Source organism: Coregonus clupeaformis, chromosome 26 (assembly GCF_020615455.1).
Source record: "Coregonus clupeaformis isolate EN_2021a chromosome 26, ASM2061545v1, whole genome shotgun sequence".
Classification (NCBI taxonomy): domain Eukaryota; kingdom Metazoa; phylum Chordata; class Actinopteri; order Salmoniformes; family Salmonidae; genus Coregonus; species Coregonus clupeaformis.
In genome coordinates, this window is record NC_059217.1 from 16948614 (window position 1) to 16970202 (window position 21589).

Genomic DNA, 21589 nt, shown 5'->3' on the forward strand with positions numbered 1-21589 from the left:
TTTGAAGAGGTACAAGGAGGTTACAAGTCAAACTGATTGACATGTCATTTCCTGATTTGGTTTCTCCATTTCTACTCATACATTGGTTCCCTATTGGTTCTTGCATGAATCAATCTTGAAGGAGTTCCCACATATACTAAGCACTTGTTGGCTGCTTTTCCTTCACTCTGCGGTCCAACTCATCCCAAACCATCTCAATTGGATAGAGGTCTGGTGATTGTGGAGGCCAGGTCATCTGATGCAGCACTCCATCACTCTCCTTCTTGGTCAAATAGCCCATATACAGCCTGGAGGTGTGTTGGGCCATTGTCCTGTTGACAAACAAATGATAGGCCCACTAAGCGCAAACCAGATGGGATGGCGTATCACTGCAAAATGCTGTGGGAGCCATGCTGGTTAAGTGTGCCTTGAATTCTAAACAAATCACTGAAAGTGTCACCAGCAAAGCACCACCACACCATCACACTACCTCCCCCATGCTTCACGGTGGGAACCACACATGCGGAGATCATCCGTTCACCTACTCTGCGTCTCACAAAGACACAGCGGTTGGAACCAAAAATCTCAAATTTGGACTCATCAGACCAAAGGACAGATTTTCATCGGTCTAATGTCCTTTGCTCGTGTTTCTTGGCCCAAGGAAGTCTCTTCTTATTATTGGTGTCCTTTAGTAGTGGTTTCTTTGCAGCAATTCGACCACGAAGGCCTGATTCACGCAGTCTCCTCTGAACAGTTGATGTTGAGATGTGTCTGTTACTTGAACTCTGTGAAGCATTTATTTGGGCTGCAATTTCTGAGGCTGGTAACTCTAATGAACTTATCCTCTGCAGCAGAGGTAACTCTGGGTCTTCCTTTCCTGTGTCAGTCCTCATGAGAGCCAGTTTCATCATAACGCTTGATGGTTTTTGTGACTGCACTTGAAGAAACGTTCAGTTCTTGAAATTTTCCAGATTAACTGACCTTCATGTCTTAAAGTAATGATGGACTGTCTTTCTCTTTGCTTATTTTAGCTGTTCTTGCCATAATATGGACTTGGTCTTTTACCAAATAGGGCTATCTTGTGTATACCACCCCTACCTTGTCACAACACAACTGATTGGCTCAAACGCATTAAGAAGGAAATTAGCATTTAAGAAGGCACACCTGTTAATTGAAATGCATTCCAGGTGACTACCTCATGAAGCTGGTTGAGAGAATGACAAGAATATGCAAAGCTGTCATCAAGGCTACTTTGAAGAATAATTGTTTATAATATGTGTTATTTCATAGTTTTAATGTCTTCACTATTATTACTGGCTCCTGAGTGGCGCAGTGGTCTAAGGCGCCGCATCGCAGTGCTAACTGTGCCACTAGAGATCCTGGTTCGAATCCAGGCTCTGTCGCAGCCGGCCGCGACCGGGAGACTCATGGGCGGCGCACAATTGGCCCAGGGTAGGGGAGGGAATGGCCGGCAGGGATGTAGCTCAGTTGATAGAGCATGGCCTTTGCAACGCCAGGGTTGTGGGTTCGATTCCCACGGGGGGCCAGTATAAAAATAAAAATAAATATTCACTAACTGTAAGTCGCTCTGGATAAGAGCGTCTGCTAAATGACTAAAATGTAAATGTAAAATTATTCTACAATGTAGAAAATAGTACAAATAAAGAAAAACCCTGGAATGAGTAGTTGTGTCCAAACTTTTGACTGGTACTGTGTATATACAGTGAGGGAGAAAAGTATTTGATCCCCTGCTGATTTTGTACATTGGCCCACTGACAAAGACATGATCAGTCTATAATTTTAATGGTAGGTTTATTTGAACAGTGAGAGACAGAATAACAACAAAAAAATCCAGAAAAACGCATGTCAAAAATGTTATAAATTTATTTGCATTTTAATGAGGGAAATAAGTATTTGACCCCTCTGTTGTCCTGTCACCTTAGCAGAAAAACACCCCCAAAGCATAATGTTTCCACCTCCATGTTTGACGGTGGGGATGGTGTTCTTGGGGTCATAGGCAGCATTCCTCCTCCTCCAAACACGTTGAGTTGATGCCAAAGAGCTCGATTTTGGTCTCATCTGACCACAACACTTTCACCCAGTTCTCCTCTGAATCATTCAGATGTTCATTGGCAAACTTCAGACGGGCCTGTATATGTGCTTTCTTGAGCAGGGGGACCTTGCGGGCGCTGCAGGATTTCAGTCCTTCACGGCGTAGTGTGTTACCAATTGTTTTCTTGGTGACTATGGTGCCAGCTGCCTTGAGATCATTGACAAGATCCTCCCGTGTAGTTCTGGGCTGATTCCTCACCGTTCTCATGATCATTGCATCTCCACGAGGTGAGATCTTACATGGAGCCCCAGGCCGAGGGAGATTGACAGTTCTTTTGTGTTTCTTCCATTTGCGAATAATCGCACCAACTGTTGTTACCTTCTCACCAAGCTGCTTGGCGATGGTCTTGTAGCCCATTCCAGCCTTATGTAGGTCTTGTCCCTGACATCCTTGGAGAGCTCTTTGGTCTTGGCCATGGTGGAGAGTTTGGAATCTGATTGATTGATTGCTTCTGTGGACAGGTGTCTTTTATACAGGTAACAAGCTGAGATTAGGAGCCCTCCCTTTAAGAGTGTGCTCCTAATCTCAGCTCATTACCTGTATAAAAGACACCTGGGAGCCAGAAATCTTTCTGATTGAGAGGGGGTCAAATACTTATTTCCCTCATTAAAATGCAAATCAATTTATAACATTTTTTACATGCGTTTTTCTGGATTTTGTTGTTGTTATTCTGTCTCTCACTGTTCAAATAAACCTACCATTAAAATTATAGACTGATCATTTCTTTGTCAGTGGGCAAATGTACAAAATCAGCAGGGGATCAAACACTTTTTCCCCTCACTGTATATGGGGAAAAAAACAAGTTTTAAAATTCCAACCAATCGATTGGTCAAAAGAACGAGACGACTCTCGGCCCTAGTTCTTACCTCTCCTGTGCCTGCCTGCCTGGTCTGGATACAGCTACACTTCCACTTCCACACACACTTCTGTATTCCCTGTCTTTCCCTCACTGCTCTGATACAGAGCCTATCCTGGCACGCTTGTTTGTTTTGGACTTTGGTGAGGTTTTCTTTCCGGCTGTTTGGGCACTCAGTGTTTTGTCTGTGTAACTGAAGCACATTGTTCACTCTGGCCTTCACCTGCTAGAGCAGTGGGCTTCCTATTAGTTCAGACGGAACTGAAACTGGACAGGAGCACAGGCAAGGGCATTCCCATCCCCAAGGCAGGTGTTTTGGGAACCTCGTATTCTTCCTGGAAAGTCCTCCTGAGTGCCAAAGCCATAGAACAGGGATACTGGGTTTTGGGTCATCTAATGGGGATATATGAGGATTGGGGACTCACTGCCAAGTAGGTCTCCTGTCTGTCCTGTCCTGTCTGTCCGTCCGTCCGTCCTGATGGTTTACAATTGGGTCAGGGAAAACTGACTTGAAAAAATCTGACCAGTTAAGCATTGTTTTTGACTTGGCCTGTGTCCTACTGTTACATGACATATGATCTCTGGGTTTGTTTGTACATGTAGTTAGAAATACAATGAATGAGTCACATGAGGTGAGTACTGTAGCTATTGAAAGGGTGTTTTGACAGTGTGTTTAGTCTAGTGTGTGTGTTTGTGTCTGCCTTGGCGGCCAGTGGGCCACTCCCCAGCCTGATTGGGTCTATAACCCCTGGGCAGCATCCGTCTAGGAGCTTCCATTCCAGTACCGACCAACAGAAAAACATCCTGCTTCCCTTTGTTATTGGACACAAAGCCTTTAGTTTCCAACTGGGCCCAGTCCAGACCACCTAATCACAGGTAACCTGCTAACGACTTCCCAAGGACCACAGCTAGGCTAGGACGTGGAGGAACTCTTCATTTAACTACCCACACACACTTCCTCCTCCTATCCAGGCTATCAAGGGGACTGCAGAGAGAGTTACTGTAGCAGCAGGACTGTTAAGTGTCTCAGATGAGGCATAGTGGATAGTTTGCAGAATGCTCTGCTCTTCATCTTTATTGTGTTAACACGAACCACAATTTCACCATCTTGAATTCATATTGAGGAAACCCCCATCAGTAGCCATAGGGTTTGTGTTTGTGTGTTTGTTCAAGCTTCTGGTGGCTGAGTAGCTCTTAAGGTTCAGAAGAGTTTGTGCATGTGTTATGACTACATTTTGTGACATTTGTTTGTTTTGGACTTTGGTGAGGTTTTCTTTCCGGCTGTTTGGGCACACAACATTTTTTCTGGAGGCAAGCCGAAGTCGGTAGCCGAAGTCTATGACTTGTTTTCATGCACATTTTTTTATTGAGAAATACTGTACCAAACATCTTAGATGTAATATTGCACGACTAAAATCTCAGCAAAATGTCAAAATTGATGAAAGATTTATTGAGTTATCTTAGATTAATTTGGACTATTTTGAGGAGGTATATACTGGCTATGGCATCGCCATGGACAAACAGTACAATTGCTGCTTTTTTCTCATTTTTTAAGCGAAGGTCTTTTAAGGGAGTATGTGAGCACACACGTTCGGTTCGGGCTAGCCTAGTTTGGCTATTCGCCAGCCGAACTGAATCATGCTGACACCTTTTAAAGCATTTAATGAGACTGAGTAGACTGGGATCAGGGTTTAGTAGTAACAGATTACATGTAACGGGTTACGTCATCCGATTACAAAAATGTATTTGTTAAAAACTGTAATCAAATCACATTTTATTTGTCACATACACGTGTTTAGCAGATGTTATAGCGGGTGTAGCGAAATGCTTGTGCTTCTAGCTCCGACAGTGCAGTAATATTCTAACAATTTCACAACATATACCCAATACACACAAAAAAGTAAGGAATGGGATTTAAGAATATATACATATATGGACAAGCAATGACAGAGCGGCATGGACTAAGATACAGAAGCATATTATAGAATAGAATGCAGTATATACATATGAGATGAGTAGTGCAAGATATGTAAACATTATTAAAGTGACTAGTGTTCCATTTCTTAATGTGGCCAGTGATTTCAATAGGCAGCAGCAGCCTCTAATGTGCTAGTGATTGGTCCCAGCTTTGATGCACCTGTACTGACCTCGCCTTCTGAATGATAGCGGGGTGAACAGGCAGTGGCTCGGGTGGTTGTGTCCTTGATTATCTTTTTGGCCTTCCTGTGACATTGGGTGCTGTATGTGTCTTGGAGGGCGGGTAGTTTGCCCCCGGTAATGCGTTCGGCAGACCGCACCACCCTCTGGAGAGCCCTGCGGTTGTGGGCTGTGCAGTTGCCGTACCAGGCGGTGATACAGCCCGACAGGATGCTCTCAATTGTGCATCTGTAAAAGTTTGTGAGGGTTTTAGGTGATAAGCTACATTTCTTCAGCCTCCTGAGGTTGAAGAGGATCTGTTGCGCCTTCTCCACCACACTGTCTGTGTGGGTGGACCATTTCAGTTTGTCGGTGATGTGTACGCCAAGGAACTTGAAGCTTTCCACCTTCTCCACTGCGGTCCCGTCGATGTGGATAGGGGGGTGCACCCTCTGCTGTTTCCTGAAGTCCACGATCATCTCCTTTGTTTTGTTGATGTTGAGTGAGAGGTTATTTTCCTGGCACCACACTCCCAGAGCCCTCACCTCCTCCCTGTAGGCGTTCTCATCATTGTTGGTAATCAAGCCTACTACTGTTGTGTCGTCTGCAAACTTGATGATTGAGTTGGAGGCGGGCTTGGCCACGCAGTCATGGGTGAACAGGGAGTACAGGAGGGGGCTGAGCACGCACCCTTGTGGGGCCCCAGTGTTGAGGATCACAGAAGTGGAGATGTTGTTTCCTACCTTCACCACCTGGGGGCGGCCCGTCAGGAAGTCCAGGACCCAGTTGCACAGGCGGGGTTCAGACCCAGGGCCTCGAGCTTAATGATGAGCTTGTAGGGTACTATGGTGTTGAATGCTGAGCTATAGTCAATGAACAGCATTCTTACATAGGTATTCCTCTTGTCCAGATGGGATAGGGCAGCGTGCAGTGTGATGGCAATTGTATCGTCTGTGGATCTATTGGGGCGGTAAGCAAATTGAAGTGGGTCTAGGGTGACAGTTAAGGTAGAGGTGATATGATGCTTGACTAGTCTCTCAAAGCACTTCATGATGACAGAGGTGAGTGGTGGCCCTCTTGAAGCATGTGGGAACAGCAGACTGGGAAAGGGAGAAATGTAATATGTCCATGAACACACCAGCCAGCTGGTCCGCACATGCTCTGAGGACGCGGCTAGGGATGCCGTCGGGAGTTAACATGCTTAAATGTCTTAATCACGTCGGCCATGGAGAAGGAGAGGCCACAGTCCTTGGTAGTGGGCCTCGTCAGTGGCACTGTGTTATCCTCAAAGCGGGCGAAGGTGTTTAGCTTGTCTGGAAGCGAGACGTCGGTGTCGGCGACGTGGCTGGTTTTCTTTTGTAGTCCGTGATTGTCTGTAGACCCTGCCACATACGTCTCGTGTCTGAGCCGTTGAATTGCGACTCCACTTTGTCTTTATACTGATGTTTTGCCTGTTTGATTGCCTTGCGGAGGGAATAACTACACTGTTTGTATTCTGCCATATTCCCAGTCACCTTGCCATGGTTGAATGCGGTGGTTCGCGCTTTCAGATTTGCGCTAATGCTGCCGTCTATCCACGGTTTCTGGTTAGGGTAGGTTTTAATAGTCACAGTGGGCACAACATCACCTATACACTTCCTGATAAACTCAGTCACTGTTTCAGTGTATATGTCTAAATTATTTTCGGAAGCTACCCGGAACATATCCCAGTCTGCGTGATCAAAACAATCTTGAAGCGTGTATTCCGATTGGTCAGACCAGTGTTGAATAGTCCTTAGCACGGGTACTTCCTGTTTGAGTTTCTGCCTATAGGAAGGTAGAAGCAAAATGGAGTCGTGGTCAGATTTGCCGAAAGGAGGGCCTTATAACCATCCCGGAATTTTGAATAGCAATGGTCGAGGATTTTAGCAGCGCGAGTACAACAGTCGATATGTTGATAGAACTTCGGCAGCCTAGTCCTCAAATTTGCTTTGTTAAAATCCCCGGCTACAATAAATGCAGCTTCAGGATATGTGGTTTCCAGTTTGCATAATGTCCAGTGAAGTTCTTTGAGGGCCGTCGTGGTATCGGCTTGAGGGGGGATATACACGGCTGTGACTATAACCAAAGACAATTCTCTTGGGAGATAATACGGTCGGCATTTGATTGTGATCTATTCTAGGTCGGGTGAACAGAAGGACACGAATTCCTCTATTATTATTATTATTATTATTATTATTATTATTATTTTATTTTATTTGTTTTTGTCATTTAGCAGATGCTCTTATCCAGAGCGACTTACAGTTAGTGAGTGCATACATTTTTCATACTGGCCCCCCGTGGGAATCGAACCCACAACACTGGCGTTGCAAGTGCCATGCTCTACCAACTGAGCTACAGGAGGCCTCTATGTTACTACAATTACACCACGAGTCGTTAATCATGAAACACACACCTCCGCCCTTCTGCTTCCCGGAGAGATATTAATTCCTGTCTTCGCGATGAACTGAGAACCCATCTGGCTGGACCGATTTCGACAGAATATCCCAAGAGAGCCATGTTTCCGTGAAACAGAGTATGTTACCGGCCTTGATGTCTCTCTTAAAAGAAATCCTTGCCCGTAGTTCATCGACTTTGTTAACTAAAGATTGAACATTAGCGAGTAGAATACTTGGAAGTGGTGGGTGGTGTGCGCGCCTCCTAAGTCGAACCAGCAGGCCGCTCCGAGTGCCTCTCCTCCGCCGGCGATGTTTTGGGTCAGCCGCTGGAATCAGTTCAGTTGCCCTGGGGAGAGCAAACAAAGGATCTGCCTCGGGAAAGTCGTATTCCTGGTCGTAATGCTGGTGGGTTACCGCCACTCTGATATCCAATAGTTTTTCCCGGCTGTATGTAATGATGCAAAACACTTTCTGAGCTAATAATGTAAAAAATAATATATAAAAAACAAATACTGCAAAGTTTCCTAAGAGCTAGTTGCGAGGCCGCCATCTTCGTCGGCACCAGTTGTCCCGGATTACAAAAAAAAAGTGTAATCAGGATTATTACAGTTATATTCTTAAAAAAAAAACTGAATACATTTAGGATTACGTCCTCTAATATCAATAAGAAATGTTGATAACACTGTCAGTATTGCTGTTATTTCACTCACCCTCAAGACTTCTCACATGCTCTCAACTCGGCAAGATTCTATTATCCAGCTGATCGCCCATCAAGTGTAGATGGCTTCTTTTGTATTCCAATTGATTGATTGAATAGGTAAACACTGTTTTGAACACTATTATTAATGTTGAAAAGAAGAGGGTCCGAAGATGTTTTTATGTTGAGTGAAGGGCACTCACGTCTGCCATTCATGGTGAGTGCATAGGCCAGGGATCCTCAACTAGATTCAGCCACGAGCCTATTTTGTTTTCTGGAGCGAATGGTCGGGTCCGTAACATAGGGTGCATTCATAAATTCACTCTACCTACTTCCAGACACACCTCACTCTGACCATTTTACTCACCCTAGCAGAGCTGGTTAGGCTGTTTTCATGTTATCTAGAGCGTTGGTGACTGTCACTGTGCTGCTGGCAACAATTTAATAACAATTTTTTGCAGACGTTTAGTGACACCGGTCATATTCAACGGGTGTTGTGCGTTTGTAAATTCATTAGTTATTCTGCGCTCTGGCGCACTCCGACGAGAGTGCTGTAAAATCCGAGTAGATAGCCAGAGTGAATTTACGAATGCACCCATAATTACACATAATTTGTAGACTGGAAATAGACCCAAACAGGTGGGAGACGGCATTGTGGAGTGCAATAGAGATTGCGTCATCTGTGTATCTATTGGGGCGGTATGCAAATTGGAGTGGGTCCAGGGTGTCTGGGATGATATTATTGATGTGAGCCATGACCAGCCTTTCAAAGCATTTCATGGCTACAGATGTGAGTGATATGGGGCGATAGTCATTTAGACAGGTTACCTTGGCATTCTTGGGCACAGGGACTATGGTGGTCTGCTTGAAACATGTAGGTCTGGGAGAGGTTGAACATTTCAGTGAAGACACTTGCCAGCTGGTCAGCGCATGCTCCGAGTATACGTTCTGGCAATACGTCCTGGTATGTGGTCTGTTCATTTGAAATATTCTGTCCTTGCAGTAGGTTGGTGTGTGTGCGTATATGTGTAACTGTGCGTGTGTGTTTTCAGGGATTATCTGGCTGACTGGCTGTGTGGTGGCTGTAATCCATCACATCCCAGCCAGCCAGTGGGGCTTTAACAGTGCTGGAGTTGCACTTAACAGAACTCTCACACACTTTCCTCTGGGTAAATCCATCTGAATTCAATCACTTTTTGACAGCACCCTTTTTGATTTGAACAAAACCTTCCATACATATTTGCCTATTGTAGAAATGCTCAGAATGTACATTTTTGGACCTGAATGCCAAAACATTCAAGAGATAAAGGTCCTCAAAGTTGAACTATTTTGCATACCATTCCATGAGACATCCATGTCTTCATCACTGGAAAATAAAAATGGTTGAGATTGATATATCTGAAAAGCTTACAAACAGGGTTGTCAAACTGTTTTATAATTTCTTGAAAAGTAACCTATTGTCATTTTTTTTTTTTTTACTTTAAACGTAAATTATCTAAAAACGTGTAAACATATGTTGTAGCTTAGACCCTATTTAAATAATCTGAGGTTTTTTGTGTTATGCCCACCATTGGTTGAGACACAACATGCTCTTGAATACAGGGTGGGTGTCATGTTTTGGCTGATAAATGTACTAAAATGGGAATAAAATTAAAATTTTGACTTTCAAATGGTACCACAAAGATGGTTGGAGGTCCACACATCAGAGAATGTTGACTTGAATGGGAATATCTGTCGTTTTAAATTATACTGTAATCCTCCATAGGAAACCTATTGAAATCATAGAAATATAGATCATAGAAAACACATGACCATTTAAGTTTACATTCTACGGTGGGTGGATCGGCAGCCATCTTTGTGGTAGTAGTTAGAAGTTAAGATTTCAATTCAATTAACATTTCAATGGTGTACCAGCTAAATTGCAGTGCTCTGAAGTGATGGGTCCATTCTATAATTTCTATGATTGAAATTACACCCACCCTGCATTCAATAGCATGTTGTTTCAACCGATGGCAGGCACAACAGAAAACTCTCAGATGATGTAAAGTAGGGTCTAAGCTACAACATATGCAAATATGAAGAAAACAATCGTAGTTCACGAGTTTTTCGATAATTGACGTCAAAGGTAAAAAGAAGTCATACTTTTTATTCAAATGTTTATTTTCAAGAAATTATTAAATAGTTTGAAAACCCTGTTTGTAAGCTTTGAAATTATATCAAACATTTATATTTTCCAGTGATGAAGACATGGATGTCTCATGGTATGGTGGGGTATGCAACATAGGTCAACTTTGAGCACCTTCATCTCTTGAACGTTTTGGCAAATATGTATGGAATTTTGTTTAAATCAAAAGGGATGCCGTCAAAAAGTGATTGAATTCAAGTAGATTTACCTCTGTCTCTCTCTGGAGTTTGGCTGCTATAGGCTGTTTTCTCTTTGTCCTTGTTTTGGAACAGGCAATTCTGTCTCCTCTTCTGCCTTGGTTAGGGTTGGACTCAGTGGCTTTGGTAAGGACTGTACCATACTCTACATATCACACTGTACACAGTGAAACCACTGGAACATAAGAGAGAGAACACACTCTAAGGCTGCAGAGGTCAATCAGCCAGTGTCCAGTGCAGATGTGAGCCTACTCAGCCCCGAGCCCTGCCTGCACATGCATTGATGAACAGCCCCATTCTTCATGACATTCTAAGGCCTGAGTGAGAACACGCAATCTTCCTGATCACACTCCAGGCTCACATCATAGTCTCACAGCAAGCTTTGTGGTTCTCTGTTAGCTCTGCTCAGTTGGTATGGCACTTGCAATGTCAGGATAGTGGATTCGATTCCCGGGATCAACCATACGTAAAAAATGTATGCACACATTATGTAAGTCGCTTTGGATAAAATTGTCTGCTAAATGGCATATATTATTATTATTATTATTATTATTATTATTATTATTATTATATATTAGCATAGTCTCACTGCCCAGTCTCAGGCTGTTGTCCATGGCCCATTGAGACGGTGGGGTGTCAGTCAGGGTAAGTCAGTGGCCGTGTCCGAATACCCATAGTAGTGTACAAAATAGTATGCGAAAAAATTACATTTTGTATTATGTGAAATTGAGAAAATAGTACTCTGAATGCGTTGTCTAAGGCGCGATTGCGTTGACTCCCGCCATTTGTTCATTTTGGTACAGCGCGTCAATTTATCTGATAATCAGCTGTTTTCAAACACGTGAGTCGGAAAAGACGAGTGAATTCCACTTGATCAAACAGCGAAATGATTAGGCAGTTTAAGTATGTAGTACGCTAGTACAGGTATTCGGACACGGCCAGAGTGACGGTTGGACCGAGCCAGGGGAAACCTCAGTGGAGGAACAACCTCAGTAGAGAGGGCAGGAAGGAGACACTCTGCCAGGAGCCAGTTATGAGACCGCTCATCTGAACCAGAGAGAAAGAGTGAGAGGGAGAGAAAGAAATGCAACAGAGGAGTAATGTAAGCCAAGCATAAGGAGCTTTCACTTGGGAGAGAAAGAGGGAGAGCTGGAGCAAAGGCTTAGCGTCTGCCTGTTAACACCAGCTGGTGTAGTATTTACATTTACATTTGAGTCATTTAGCAGACGCTCTTATCCAGAGCGACTTACAGTTAGTGAATACATTTTTTTTTTTTATACCAGCCCCCCGTGGGAATCAAACCCACAACCCTGGTGTTGCAAACGCCATGCTCTATCAACTGAGCTACATCCCTGCCGGCCATTCCCTCCCCTACCCTGGACGACGCTGGGCCAATTGTGCGCCGCCCATGAGTCTCCCGGTCGCGGCCGGCTGCGACAGAGCCTGGATTCGAACCAGGATCTCTAGTGGCACAGTTAGCACTGCGATGCGGCGCCTTAGACCACTGCGCCACTCAGGAGTACTGGTAGTGACACTCCTCTACAGGGCATCCTCAGGCTACAAGACATAACTAACTACGCATGTTCACACACTAACATTCCCTCTAATGCCCTTAAAAACCGATTGTGTGTGTGCATTTAACAGCTGGATCTTTCCTTAACCTCTCAAGCCTGACTAGTACTGAATGTAGGTGTAACTCTGTCACCTAGGTGTAAAGGAGTGAAATGCAGTGGTGGAGGCATTGAAACATACTGTACATTAAGCTCTACCCCGATCTCCTGTACCCAGGGCTGTGCCTGTCTGTCTCACATGCTGCAGATGCACGTTCACCACAGCCCAAGCTGATTATCATCCCCAACCCCAACTCTTTCTCCAGCCACAGTCACTGTCCCATTCCCCTGGTCCTCTCTGGTCCCTGTGCGTCCGTTTGTCAGGACCTGCCCAGTACCTAGCCTGTTGTCTGTCTGTGTGCTGGGGCTGTGGAATGCACAGACCGTCAATGATCAGGTATAAAGGAATGCAGTATTACTAAACAGAGACAGGGAGACCTACTTTGATTCTGCCGCAACATGCACAAGTTGATTGTTGAATAGATATACAGTACCAGTCAAAAGTTTGGACACACTTACTCATTCAAGGGTTTTTCTTTATTTTTACTATTGTCTACATTGTAGAATAATAGTGAAGACATCAAAACTATGAAATAACACATATGGAATTATGTAGTAACCAAAAAAGTGTTAAACAAATCAAAATATATTTGAGATTTTAGATTCTTCAAAGTAGCCACCCTTTGCCTTGATGACAGCTTTGCACACTCTTGGCATTCTCTCAACCAGCTTCATGAGGTAGTCACCTGGAATGCGTTTAAATTAACATGTGTGCCTGTTAAACATTTGTGGAATTTATTTCCTTCTTAATGCGTTTGAGCCAATCAGTTGTTTTGTGACAAGGTAGGGGTGGTATACAGAAGATAGCCATATTTGGCAAAAGACCAAGTCCATATTATGGCAAGAACAGCTCAAATAAGCAAAGAGAAACGACAGTCCATCATTACTTTAAGACATGAAGGTCAGTCAATGTGGAACATTTCAAGAACTTTGAAAGTTTCTTTAAGTGCAGTCGCAAAAACCATCAAGCGCTATGATGAAACTGGCTCTCATGAGGACCGCCACAGGAAAGGAAGACCCAGAGTTACCTCTGCTGCAGAGGATAAGTTCATTAGAGGTACCAGCTTCAGAAATTGCAGCCCAAATAAATGCTTCACAGAGTTCAAGTAACAGACACATCTCAACATCAACTGTTCAGAGGAGACTGTGTGAATCAGGCCTTCATGGTCGAATTGCTGCAAAGAAACCACTAAAAAAGGACACCAATAAGAAGAAGAGACTTTCTTGGGCTAAGAAATACGAGCAATGGACATTAGATTTTTGGTTCCAACTGCGATGTCTTTGTGAGACGCAGAGTAGGTGAATGGAGGATCTCCTCATGTGTGGTTCCCACCGTGAAGCATGGAGGAGGAGGTGTGATGGTATGGGGGTGCTTTGCTGGTGACACTGTCTGTCCAGGTGAAGCTGGTTGTACCAAGAGTGTGCAAAACTGTCATCAAGGCAAAGGGTGGCTACTTTGAAGAATCTCAAATCTCAAATATATTTTGATTTGTTTAACACGTTTTTGGTTACTACTTGATTCCATATGAGCTATTTCATAGTTTTGATATATTCACTATTATTCTACAATGTAGAAAATAATAAAAATAAAGAAAAACCCTTGAATGAAGTCAGTGTGTCCAAACTTTTGACTGGTACTGTACAAAGCTTGAACTAATGAATGCAGGTTGTCTGTGTGTGCTTTTGTATCTATGTATTTCTCAGGGTCTTTGGGAGTGAGGGTTTGTTTGCTGTGTTGAGCTGTGCTGCCGGCTGGCTCGTTGGGAGTAGCGAATGTGTTCATTACAGCTCTTTGATTTGTGCCGCGGGGCGGTTTGAGGAGCGTGCTGTGTCTGACACACCACAGGACCTCCAGATGTTTCTGGAACACTCCTCACGATGCCTGGGGTTGGTCTGGTGGCTAGGGAGAGGAAGTGATGACCTCAGGGTCGTTCCATGTCATTTCAGCAAGCCACCCACAATCTCAGATTGTTCTGAAATGGTTTCTGCAGTTAAGATAAGCGTTCCTGCAACGTTATGTTGTTGAAATAAGCTAATTGATTGCACCCAAATTGGGCCTTTTAATTTAATTTAATTAATATTGACTAAATATAGTACCTAACATCCAATTTACCAAACTTCATCCTACCAATGAGTAAGATAAAAGGAATCAAAATAAATGGTCAAAAGCCACCCATGGACATAGGGCTTGGCGATATATGTTTTAGCACGATAATCCAAATGTCTGTATTTTTATGAGCGTTTTTATGAGTGTTTGTCTGCTTGTTCTCATGTTGTCTGTTTGGTCTCGTCTCCTTCATTCCTTCTCTGCTGTGACTGTGCACCTTCCCATTTACACACACTAAGCTCCTCCCCCTGCCACTGAAAGATCACTTTCTCTCTGACAACAAGCGGTTTCAACTCACCATTTGCATTTGAGGTATGGACACTTGAACACATTGAGACATTATTTTACTGTAATAGAGGGGAACCTCTCTAATGATACCTTTTTTTATGTCTGAACTCCTCAAATTGCACGAAGAGCAGACCCTACTAAAACGGGAGTATCAATTAACATTGATTCTGTAAAATGAATGCTCAGTTTCTGTCGCACGCGGCATTGTGGTACAATGTACCGCTAGCAGCATTTTAGCCACAGACTGTTATACTAGCTGTCTAGTCTTTATAAAATACATGTGCAATGAGAATAAATAAAAAAAAACTCATTCTGAGAAGTAAGGTAGGCCACTTGATTTCAACATCTGAACAAAGTGGACAGGCTAGCATGCTGTTCAAACAGTTGGAGATTGACAGAAGGTTCATAACAATTCAACTGTTCTACCTTGTTAGCTAGCAAATATAACCAAGTTGGCTAGATTTTAAATATAAAGATTAGCTGGCTACTCACTAGCATGTAGGCTTGTACTTGAGAAATTGTTTGAGACCTGTTTTAGATTTCTATAATGCCTGCTACCAGAAGTTGGTCATGATTAGTGAATGTGCATTATGCATGGTTCTGGCTTAATTTGTAACAAAAAGGGCATTTTCATAGACATACTTGAAAGCCAGATCAGTGATAATTGAAAGAAAAATGCAGGTTAAATGATTTTGATAAAATCATGTAATTATTAGTGGGTCTTATGATTGTGTGCGGTTTATATTTAGCCTAGGTATAATTTTACAAGCTCTGAATTCATTAGATTATTGCTGTTTGAAATGCAGATTACCTTTAATTGTACAATAGAAAACATTTTAAAAAATCAAGATACAGTGCCTTCGGAAAGTATTCAGACCCTTTGACTTTTCCACATTTTGTTACATTACAGCCTTATTCTAAAATTGATTAAATTGTTTTTTCCCCTCATCAATCTACACACAATATCCCATAATGACAAAGAAAAAACAGCATTGAGTCTTCTTGGGTATGACGCTACAAGCTTGACACACCTGTATTTGGGGAGTTTCTCCCATTCTCTGCAGATCCTCTCAAGCTCTGTCAGGTTGGATGGGGAGCGTTTCTGCACAGCTATTTTCAGGCTCTCCAGCGATGTTTGATTGGGTTGAAGTCCGTGCTCTGGCTGGGCCACTCGAGGACATTCAGAGACTTGTCCCAAAGGCACTCCTGCGTTGTCTTGGCTGTGTGCTTAGGGTCGTTGTCCTTTTGGAAGGTGCACCTTCACCCCAGTCTGAGGTCCTGAGTGCTCTGGAGCAGGTTTTCATCAAGGATCTCTCTGGACTTTGCTTTGTTCATCTTTGCCTCGAATAGTCTCCCAGTCCCTGTTGCTAAAAAACATCCCCACAGCATGATGCTGCCACCACCATGCTTCACCATAGGGATGGTGCCAGGTTTCCTCCAGATGTGACGATTGGCATTCAGGCCAAAGAGCTCAATCTTGGTTTCATCAGACCAGAGAATCTTGTTTCTCATGGTCTGAGAGTCTTTAGGTGCCTTTTGGCAAACTCCTAGAGGGCTGTCATGTGCCTTTTACTGAGGAGTGGCTTCTGTCTGGCCACTCTACCATAAAGGCCAGATTGTTGGAGTGCTGCAGAGATGGTTGTCCTTCTGGAAGTTTCTTCCATCTCCATCTCCACAGAGGAACTCTAGAGCTCTGTCAGAGTGACCATCAGGTTCTTGGTCACCTCCCTGACCAAGGCCCTTCTCCCCCGATTGCTCAGTTTGGCCGGGCGGCCAGCTCTAGGAGGAGTCTTTGTGGTTCCGAACAACTTCCATTTAAAAATGATGGAGGCCACTGTATTCTTGGGGACCTTCAATGCTACATAATTTTTTTGGTACCCTTCCCCAGATCTGTGCCTCGACACAATCCTGTCTCGTAGCTCTATGGACAATTCCTTCAACCTCATGGCTTGGTTTTTGCTCTGACATGCACTGTCAACTGTGGGACCTTATTTAGACAGTTGTGTGCCTTTCCAAATCATGTCCAATCAATTGAATTTACCACAGGTGGACTCCAATCAAGTTGTAGAAACATCTCAAGGATGATCAATGGAAACAGGATGCACCTGAGCTCCATTTTGAGTCTCATAGCAAAGGGTCTGAATACTTATCTAAATAAGGTGTTTCTGTTTTTTTATTTTAATACATTTGCAAAAATGTCTAAAAACCTGTTTTCGCTATGTCAATATGGGGTATTGTGTGCAGATTGCTGAGGATGTTTTATTTATTGAATCCATTTTAGAATAAGGCTGTAACTTAACAAAATGTGGGAAAAGGGAAGGCGTCTGAATACTTTCCGAAGGCACTGTGTATATCGTGAATCGCCCATAAATTTAAAAATATTTAGATTATTTTTAGGTCATATCGCCCAGCCCTAAATGGACTCCCACACCCCACACCCATCCCACCCCAACAGGAAGCATACAGTATCAGTTCTCTATGTCTTACAAGTAGTATGAAGCTGCAGCTAGGATTATTGTTTCTTCATACTATGTAATCTATTCTCAGTGATTTTGATGATTGGTTATTTTTCCTTGTTCATAGAAATGTATCAGTGAAGTTGTTAGGTTTATGTACCATCATACAACCTGATATTACCTGGTTCTGACCTCTAGATGGTTCCTGCTATTAGTTGAAAAATATGTGAAAATTATGAGTACTGAATTAGAATTGCCGATGCTGTGGATGATGAAAGACATGGACGTAAAGGTAAAATTCAAGTATCCATGTTATCCAGTAAGATCATTTTCTTGGCCAAACAGAGAGGATGCATATTATGTACCAAAAACAAGCATAATTTTGCACCATTTAAGTCACCAACCACTTTAACTGGTCGCCAATATCATTTGGGATGTAGCGACATCACTGCAATAGATGCACTAAAGAAAGAAAGTGAAATAATTAAATAAGGAATGCGTAGTCCTCAATGCTGTTTTCTGTTTTCATGTGATTTTCTTTAATGTATTTGGGCATATACATTGTTCTAACGAACTCTTCACTCTACATTTATATGTCATTATCATTTGAAGGTTCAGTCTTGAATTAACATTGAGGGGGGGAATTATTCACACTTTTTTCAACTAATAGCAGGAACATCATCATCTATTGGTCAGAACTTGGTAATATCAGGTTGTATGATAGTACATAAACAACTTAAATTACTAATTTATCTGAACAGGGAAAGTAACCATCACCAATTTCACTGAGAATACATTACATAGTATGAAGAAACAATACTCCTAGCCGCAACTTCATACTACTTGTCACACATAGATAACTAATACTGTATACTGGCTGTTGGGGTGGGCTTGGTGTGGGGTGTGGGTGGCTTTTGACCATTTATTTATTATTTGGATTCCTCACATCTCAATCATTGTTAAGAAAAGTTTTGCTCCAAATTGGATGTTGGGTACTATATTTATTTACACTGAACAAAAATATCAACGCAACATGCAACAATTTCAAGTTACAGTTCATATAAGGAAATCAGTCAATTGAAATAAGTTAATTAGACCCTAATCTATGGATTTCACATGACTGGGAATACATAGTGAGGGAAAAAAGTATTTGATCCCCTGCTGATTTTGTATGTTTGCCCACTGACAAAGACATAATCAGTCTATAATTTTAATGGTAGGTTTATTTGAACAGTGAGAGACAGAATAACAACAAAAAAATCCAGAAAAACGCATGTCAAAATTGTTATAAATTGATCTGCATTTTAATGAGGGAAATAAGTATTTGACCCCTCTGTAAAACATGACTTAGTACTTGGTGGCAAAACCCTTGTTGGCTATCAGAGGTCAGACGTTTCTTGGAGTTGGCCACCAGGTTTGCACACATCTCAGGAGGGATTTTGTTCCACTCCTCTTTGCAGATCTTCTCCAAGTCATTAAGGTTTTGAGGCTGACGTTTGGCAACTCGAACCTTCAGCTCCCTCCACAGATTTTTTATGGGATTAAGGTCTGGAGACTGGCTAGGCCACTCCAGGACCTTAATGTGCTTCTTCTTGAGCCACTCCTTTGTTGCCTTGGCCGTGTGTTTTGGGTCATTGTCATGGAAATACCCATCCACCACCCATTTTCAATGCCCTGGCTGAGGGAAGGAGGTTCTCACCCAATATTTGACGGTACATGGCCCCGTCCATCGTCCCTTTGATGCGGTGAAGTTGTCCTGTCCCCTTAGCAGAAAAACACCCCCAAAGCATAATGTTTCCACCTCCATGTTTGACGCTGGGGATGGTGTTCTTGGGGTCATAGGCAGCATTCCTCCTCCTCCAAACACGTTGAGTTGACGCCAAAGAGCTCGATTCTGGTCTCATCTGACCACAACACTTTCACCCAGTTCTCCTCTGAATCATTCAGATGTTCATTGGCAAACTTCAGGCGGGCCTGTATATGTGCTTTCTTGAGCAGGGGGACCTTGGGGGCGCTGCAGGATTTCAGTCCTTCACGGCGTAGTGTGTTACCAATTGTTTTCTTGGTGACTATGGTCCCAGCTGCCTTGAGATCATTGACAAGATCCTCCCGTGTAGTTCTGGGTTGATTCCTCACCGTTGTCATGATCATTGCAACTCCACGAGGTGAGATCTTGCATGGAGCCCCATGCCGAGGGAGATTGACAGGTCTTTTGTGTTTCTTCCATTTGCGAATAATCGCACCAACTGTTGTCACCTTCTCACCAAGCTGCTTGGCGATGGTCTTGTAGCCCATTCCAGCCTTGTGTAGATCTACAATCTTGTCCCTGACATCCTTGGAGAGCTCTTTGGTCTTGGCCATGATGGAGAGTTTGGAATCTGATTGATTGATTGCTTATGTGGACAGGTGTCTTTTATACAGATAACAAGCTGAGATTAGGAGCACTCCCTTTTGCGTCTCTGCGCTGCATGGCATTTCTTCTGCGCGGCAGTCCTGGAGGAAGTGCGCATGCATTTTAAAGGGAACATTGCTAATCTCAGCTCGTTACCTGTATAAAAGACACCTGGGAGCCAGAAATCTTTCTGATTGAGAGGGGGTCAAATACTTATTTCCCTCATTAAAATGGAAATCAATTTCTAAGATTTTTGACGTGTTGTTCTGGATTTTTTTGTTTGTTATTCTGTCTCTCACGGTTCAAATAAACCTACCATTAAAATTATAGACTGATAATTTCTTTGTCAGTGGGCAAACGTACAAAATCAGCAGGGGATCAAAGACTTTTTTGCCTCACTGTATATGCATCTGTTGGTCACAGATACAGTACCTAAAAAGGTAGGGGCGTGGATCAGAAAACCAGTCAGTATCTGGTGTGACCACAATTTGCCTCATGCAGCGCAACACATCTCCTTCACATAGAGTTGATCAGGCTGTTGATTGTGGCCTGTGGAATGTTGTCCCACTCCTCTTCAAGGGCTGTGCGAAGTTGCTGTATATTGGCGTGAACTGGAACACGCTGTCGTACACGTCGATCCAGAGCATTCCAAACATGCTCAATGGGTGACATGTCGGGTGAGCAATGTTCCCTTTAAACTGCATGCGCACTTCCTCCAGGACTGCCATGCCATGCAGCGCAGAGACGCAAGAGATTGAACTTCACTGAGTTTGTCCCATTAGTTTGCACTACAGTGCATTCGGAAAGTATTCAGACCCCTTTTTCCACTTTTTATTACGTTACAGCCTTATTCTAAAATGTATTAAATAAAAAAAATGTTCCTCATCAATCTACACAAAGCGAAAACAGGTTATTAGAAATTTTCGCAAATGTATTAAAAATTAAAAACGGAAATTCCTTATTTACATAAGTATTCAGACCCTTTGCTATGAGACTCAAAAATGAGCTCAGCTGCAACCTGTTTCCATTGATCATCCTTGAGATGTTTCTACAAGTTGATTGGAGTCCACCTGTGGTAAATTCAATTGATTGGACATGATTTGGAAAGGCACACACCTGTCTATATAATGTCCCACAGTTCACAGTGCATGTCAGAGCAAAAACCAAGCCATGAGGTCAAAGGAATTGTCCGTAGAGCTCCGAGACTACAGGATTGTGTCGAGGCATAGATCTGGGGAAGTGTACCAGAACATTTCTGCAGCATTGAAGGTCCCCAAGAACACTTTCCTCCATCATTCTTAAATGGAAGAATATACAGTGCATTTTGAAAGTACCCTTTGACCTTTTACACATTTTGTTACATTACAGCCTTATTCTAAAATGTATTTTTTTTTATTCCCTCATCAGTGTACACACAATACCCCATAATGACAAAGCAAAAACAGGTTTTTAGTTTTTTTTTGTAATTTATAAAAAATACAAAACTGAAATATTACATTTACATACAGAACCAGTCAAAAGTTTGGACACACCTACTCATTCAAGGGTTTTTCTTTACTTTGACTATTTTCTACATTGTAGAATAATAGTGAAGACATCAAAACTATGAAATAACAAATATGGAATCATGTAGTAACCAAAAAGTGTTAAACAAATCAAAATATATTCAACATTCTACAATGTAGAAAATAGTAAAAATAATGGAATGAGTAGGTGTGTCCAAACTTTTGAATGGTACTGTAAGTGTTCAGACCCTTTACTCATTACTTTGTTGAAGCACCTTTGGCAGCGATTACAGCCTTGAGTCTTCTTGGGTATGCCGCTACAAGCTTGGCACACCTTTGTTTGGGGAATTTCTCCCATTCTTCTCTGCAGATCCTCTCAAGCTCTGTCAGGTTGGATGAGGAGCGTCGCTACACAGCTATTTTCAGGTCTCTCCAGAGATGTTCGATCGGGTTCAAGTCTGGGCTCTGGCTGGGCCACTCAAAGACATTGAGACTTGTCCTGGAGCCACTCCTGCGTTGTCTTGGCTGTGTGCTTCGGTTCGTTGTCCTGTTGGAATGCACTGTATGTCTTAATTAAAGGGCAGTGTTGTA

The 21589-nt window shown here is 42.8% G+C and overlaps 1 protein-coding gene across 1 annotated transcript in view; it reads left to right on the forward strand.

The window, feature by feature from the left end:
* LOC121539855 (microtubule-associated serine/threonine-protein kinase 2-like) overlaps positions 1-21589 on the forward strand; it is a 29738-nt gene that overhangs the window by 1459 nt on the left and 6690 nt on the right. The gene's annotated exons all lie outside the window — the stretch shown is intronic.